Here is a 6,876-nt window from a genome sequence, read left to right as displayed (position 1 = left end):
ATAAAAATGCAAGCTTGGAGGTGTTTATGGACTCTTGCATGTATTAAGCCCCTTTATTAAGTCCTTTTGAGATATAGAACCCCATTAAGCCATGCATTCACGTAAAGTTGCCAACTTTACGTGATAAACCACCTTAAGGAAGTCAAATCTGAGTGTTGGAGTGATGTCTTAACTAATTAGGAGCTTAATGATGAAGTTGGCCAAACAGGGGAGTACGTTGGGCGTACCAAGCCGGTACGATGCACATATTAGCCCCTGATCGAGTACGTTAAGCGTACGAGCAGAGTATGCCCCACATAGTCAACAGTGGGCTTTGGAGTTTTGGGCCTTTTGGAAATGGGCCCATGTTGGACCTTAGTAGTTTTGGGCCTTGTTGGACCATCAAAATTCTATTGTTGAGTTGTTGATATTTTATTGGACCCTTTTGGTTGGAGGCCCATGAAAGGGATTTGGGCCCAATTTGGAAAATTGGACCATATTTTGGACTTTTGGACAATTGGATTGGGCCTTGGCCTTGGGCCAAGTTAGGTAAAGGGTAAAATGGTCTTTTACCCTAGTTTAGACTCTTAGGGTGAGTCGGGATCCAATTATTAATTGGATGTTATTTTGTGATTATAGCGCGGGGATTTTAGCGGGCCAGCAGCCAGAGATTTATCTGTGAGATTCAACAGTGTGAGGTGAGTTTCCTCACTGTGTTTAGCAGGTCGAAGGCACCAATGTCGGCCCATGGTTTGATGTTTTGGTATGCTATTTTTATGTGTGACTCTTACATGTGTCGTGTTTATATGTGTACCGTGCGGGGCTCGATGTCGGGCGGGGACCGATGACTGTGATGTATGTTATTATCTTTGTGATTATCGCATGTGTAGTATGTTTTATATGATTATATGTATATATATGTATACCGAGTGGGGCTTGATGACTGAAAGCTTTGTATACCGAGCGGGACTCGAAGTTGGGCGTGGTCTGATGCAGCACGGGGCCCGATGACGAACGAGGCCCACTATGTGTTTATATATGTATGTACGGTATGTGGTATTTTAGGGAACTCACTAAACTTTGTGCTTACGGTTGGTTCAGGTACTTCTGGTTCCAAAAGGAAGAGCTTGGGATGACTTCAAAGCACACACCATCCGATTCCGTATTTTGTGATTTACTCTGATATTGATGATGTATTGATACGATTTGATTGCCTTGGTTTTTATGGAAATGATATGGGTTGTTGTTTTATAAATTTAAAAATGAAAATTTTTTGGGTCTTATTTTTGGGACGTTACAAGTTGGTATCAGAGCCTTGGTTTGACAAATACAGACATACTCTCGGGTGTGTCTGAACTCAAACTGAGGATTTGGTAAAGTTTTTCAAAAAAAGAAATGTATTTTTAAGAAAAATGTTTTCTAATACATGAAAGAGTGTGGTGCATGCAAGCAATCGAGCTCAAGTAAGATTTTATATGATTTGATTTGTGAATTTGTGAATCGAAAGCTAGTTATGGCTAAGGATCTGCTCATTATTTGCATGATAGAATGCTGGAAGAGATGCCTTTGTATGCCTATTGTATGAGCTTGTAGACTTGCATGATAATACTGATTATTCAGTGATAGGATAGCCTGATTAGGTTATGCCTGGTTCTGATTATTTGATGCCCGAATGTTGCTTGCTTTGTACTTTTAGGAGTTTCCACTAACATCAGCTAACTAGTAAGTGAATATGTTAAGTTACATATTACTGAAACTAAATAGTTTTAGAAGGTTAGGTTTTAACTCTATTGTGCAGCTCTTGTTTGAGTCCAACCGTTGTAGTGTGAGACCTCTCATTCCAAGAATTATCTGATTTTGGTGATATGTAATTGTATTCGTGAGCTAGTTAGAAGAGGTTAACGAGAGTTCCTTCTGCAGCTGTTGGCGGAGAGAGATGTGGAGTTGCCCTAGGAAAACCTAGGCAGAGATTTAGTGTTGGGAGCCTTATCTTGATGAGGGTTAATTGTATGGTTAAGGAGTGACCTAGCGGATTCAAAGCAATCTTTGAGGAAAGTACAGATAGATGTGGAAGGTAGTATAGGCCTGTACTGCTTGAAACAGAGGATTCGTACTCGAGTCAAGGAGAGCTGCGATGAAACCAGGAAGCTTGTGGAGTTGTGATCCCTCGATATATTTTGATGCGTATTCTGATGATTTATTTGGTCTATTTTCAATATGGTGGTCACTCGATATGATATGTCAAAAGATTGATTAATTCCAGCCTTTGATATGACTTCTAATAAATGTAAAACATGCATGCTTACAAAGGTGACAAAACAACCCTTTCCTAGTGTCACTAGAAATTCAGATGTTTTGGAACTTGTACACAGTGACCTGTGTGATTTTCACTCCATTCCTTCTTTGGGAAATAAAAAGTATTTAGTCACCTTTATTGATGACTGCACTCGGTTTTGCTATTTGTATTTGTTACATTCTAAGGATGAAACCTTAGAAAAATTCAAAATATACAAAACCGAGGTGGAATTGCAATTGGGCAATCTGGTTAAATGTCTTAGGACTGATAGGGGAGGTGAATATATGGATCCCATATACTTCCAATCAGTGGGTATCATTCATGAGACCACAACACCTTACACACCCCAACAGAATGGTATTGCTAAACGCAAAAATCGAGTTTTAAAGGAAATGGTAAACTCGATGTTGTCATACTCGGGATTGAGTGATGGATTCCCGTGATAGTGCCTTTTGGAGGGAAGCAATTGATGATGAAATGTCATCAATCCTTGAGAACAACACATGGATGTTGTCTGATTTGCATCCAGGTTCTAAACCACTTGGTTGCAAATGGATTTTCAAAAAGAAAATGAATGTTAATGGGACTATTGAAAAATTCAAAGTCCGGTTAGTCATTCAAGGTTTTAGACAAAAACCTGGTGTTGACTATTTTGATACGTATGCTCAGGTTGCACGTATTTCTAGTATTAGATTGTTGATTGCCTTGGAAAGTATCCACAATCTGGTTACTCACCAAATGGATGTGAAAACAGCCTTTTTAAATGGTGATCTTGACGTGGAAGTTTACATGAAACAACCAAAAGCTTTCATTGTGCTCGGTAAAGAGCATATGGTTTGTAAACTTGCCAAATCTTTATATGGGCTAAAACAATCTCCTAAACAATGGAATCAAAAGTTTGATGCGGTTATTTTGTCTTCTGGTTTCAAGACAAACCAATGTGACAAATGTGTTTATAGTAGATTTGATGACGCTACTATAGTTGGAGTGATTATTTGCTTATGTGTAGATGACATGTTGATTTTTGGTACCGACCAAAGTCAAGTAGATGAAACAAATAAATTGTTATCATCTAAGTTTTCCATGAAAGATTTAGGAGAGGCTGATGTAATTATTGGAATAAGAATTAAAAGGATGAAAAAAGGTATGGTAATGACTCAAAGTCGTTATATTGAGAAAATTTTCAAGCGGTTTAATTTTACTGATTGTTCTCCTGTGAATACTCCTATGGATCCAAGTGTGAAATTAATTCCAAATAATGGAGTTCCCATTTCACAATTGGAATACTCTAAGGCTATTGGTAGCTTGATGTATGCCATGAAAAGTACCAGACTTGATATTGCTTTTGTTGTTGGCAAGTTGAGCAGGTACACTAGTAATCCTAGTGCTCAAAATTGGCAAACAGTGAATAGAGTGTTTAAGTATCTCAAAGGAACCATGGATTATGATTTGAGTTATTTGGGGAGTCCTTTGGTTTTAGAAGGTCGTTCGGATGCAATTTGGATAACCAACATGGAGGACCATTCCTCTACTTCTGGTTGGGTAATCTTGCTTGGGGGAGGTGCCATTTCTTGGGATTCCAAGAAGCAATCTTTCATTACAAACTCAACAATGGAATCTGAGTTTGTTGCGTTAGCAGCTGCTAGTAAAGAAGCAGAATGGCTAAGGAATTTAGTCTATGAGATTCCTTTGTGTTCTAAACTAATAGCACCTATTTATGTCCTTTGTGATAGTGCAGCCGCTTTGGCTAAGGCATACAACCAGGTTTGTAATGGCAAGTCTAGACACTTAGGTGTTAGACATAGTATGATTAGAGAACTAATTATGAACAATGTGATTTCGGTTGAGTTTGTGAAATCGCAACAAAATTTGGCAGATCACTTGACTAAAGGTCTGACAAGAGACTTAGTGCACAAGTTTGTAATCGGGATAGGATCAAAGTCCATTTAATTATGTAATGATGAGACACCCAATTCCCTTCTAATATAATGTTAGGATTTGAATTCAATGTGGAAAGCTCACACTTATAGATTGGAACACATTAAGTATTCATCCCAGGTATGTGTTCGATTCTGCAAGTTAGCTAGGTTGAATTTTAACTTCTTAATAATTCCTTTGATAAATGTATGTGCAAATACATGGAAAGGAGTTACATATGTGATTGTGAAGTGTACCCGTATTTCAAGAGGTTGTGGATTTGACCTTGATACGATCATGAGAAGATTGGGACACACGGCTTTATAATAGTGTCAAGTTGTATTTTGCTAGAAATTCAATAAACTAGTATGTCTTTTACTTTCTAGTATTCAAATGGGTTGATGGGTTCAATTCTTAGAACACCCTGATTCTCGAGTATTTGCAAGTGTATGATACTAAGTGGAAATTCAATCGTTTCGATATTTTCATTATGTACTAGTTTGGTTTTGTTTTGATAAGGTTATGTTTGTTCAATGATTACACTAAAATGGGGGAGGATTGTCGGTGATTTTAGAGTCACGTCGTTTTATGTAATTGGAACTAACATGTGAGCTAAGGGGTTTCATAATTTGTACTCTAGTATATGTACGGGTTTGTGCGGAGTGCACGCATGTATAAAATCGAATTAGAAGTCGGTTTGACGACAAGTCGGGGGTCCGGGGGCAGCGCCCTTGAGTCCGAGGGTGATTATGGTAAAACTAACAAAATTCGTTAGTTTTAGAAACCCTAAATCCCCTGGGTCCGGGGGTGATTATGGTAAAACTAACGAAATCCGTTAGTTTTGGAAACCCTAAATCCTCATTAAATTTCGGATTTCCCTAACTTGCTTCCAAAGCAACCCATGACGGCCAACCCTAAGAGGCAAACCCTAATCTCATTTATTATATAAACGGCTCTTCTCTTTGAAAAGAGACAGACGATGATTAGCTTCCTTCAAACGAACATATAATCCTTCTAGCAATTTGGCTTACAATTTCTGTGCCTAGATTCATAAGTGTCCTCTTGGATTATCGTAGGCTGGATTTCTTGTAACCCAGACATAGGGTAGAATATCAGTTCGAAAAGTGTTCACACGATCCAATGGGTATACAGATCTCCAACATAAACCCTAATTCCTCCAACAGTTAGTTTATATATTCACTTACGAGTTTTATAAAAATGTTATGATTTGGATATTCTAATATGAATATGTAGTTTCCATATGTTTTTAGTATATAATATATTTTTTTATAGAATAATAAGTAAATCACCAATTAAGAATTCTAAAAAAATGTTAACCACCTGGATTGTGGTGACTTGCTAAACAAGTAAGAAGATATGGTTGATAACCTATTGACTCATGTTCAAATCTTGGCACTACTCGGCCTCTGTGGCCCTGGAGGTTCGTCTGCAACAACTCCAGGGCATGAACTATATCCTCATGTTTGCAGCGGGGTTAACGGTACGCATAAGCTAGTCAGAAACTAGGGATGAGCGTTGGAACCGGTTCGGAACCGGACTGGTTCGGAACCGAAACCGGTATTGCAATATTTTAAGAACCGGTAACCGGACCGTCGGTTCCAATGCCAGTTCCGTTCCCGGTTTTTCGGTTATTTTTCCAAACAAGAACCGGTTATAAATAAGGTGAAACTAATGACGATGCAATTCATAATTATTACATCTAGTTAACTTGCCTTCCAAAAAAAATATAATATTTAATAATCAAATTTCAGAAAAACATAATATTCAATAATCAAGTTTAAAAAAAACATAATATTCAAAAAACAAACGTATCCCCACGTATTAATTACCGGTGGTGTATTGCCAATAAAATCATCTTCATAGTCTTACATTTGGAAAAATGACAGATTTGTGAATAATAACAATGCTTTATGGTTCAAGTTCATAAAGAGATTCATGGATAATTAAGTAATTTTATGTTATTGCATAACTTTATGATTGCGAATAACAACAATGCAGTAAGTTTTTTTTTTTGAAATAGAACAATGCAGTAAGTTAATAACTACTTTATTTGCATAAAGTCTTCATAAATACCATTCATATTGATTTGATCGGGCTTCTCAAGTGTTGACAGTTTGTATTGGCACGCATGTAGATGAATATAAATATATGTTAAGCCATTAAAAAACGAAATGGTGTTTTGCATGGTTTTTTAAGATGTAATATAAAAAGTAGCATCTTAATATGTACCCTGTTTTTGTTTTTCTTGCAACAAAATGTTCCTTTCAACTTTTTGAATACCATATGTTTTCATATAGAGTATTTACATGATTTTCTCATACAAATTATAAATGATTTATATTTGTAATCAGAATTATCAATTATTCAAAAGTAGTTATTACAATTTTAGACCCACGATCCAAACACAAGTTTCAAATTAATTGTTTAGGTTAATTAGGAATAGACAAAATAGATCAGGGAGAATCACATAATATTTTCAATAAAAGATTTGCATGGATTTTATCTTTCAAATTAATTGTTTAGGTTTTTAACCGGTTTTTTGTGGAACCGAACCGATTTTAGAACCGGGACCGGTTTTGCTATAACTAAAGAACCGTTAACCGAACCGGTTTATTAAATTGCGACCGGTTCCGGTTCGGTTCCGGTTCCGGCGCTTCTAAAGC

The sequence above is a fragment of the Lactuca virosa genome, chromosome 5, assembly GCF_052849685.1.
Source record: "Lactuca virosa cultivar CGN04683 chromosome 5, Lactuca_virosa_CGN04683_v6, whole genome shotgun sequence".
Classification (NCBI taxonomy): Eukaryota; Viridiplantae; Streptophyta; class Magnoliopsida; order Asterales; family Asteraceae; genus Lactuca; species Lactuca virosa.
Note: the sequence above shows the minus strand (reverse complement) of the source record.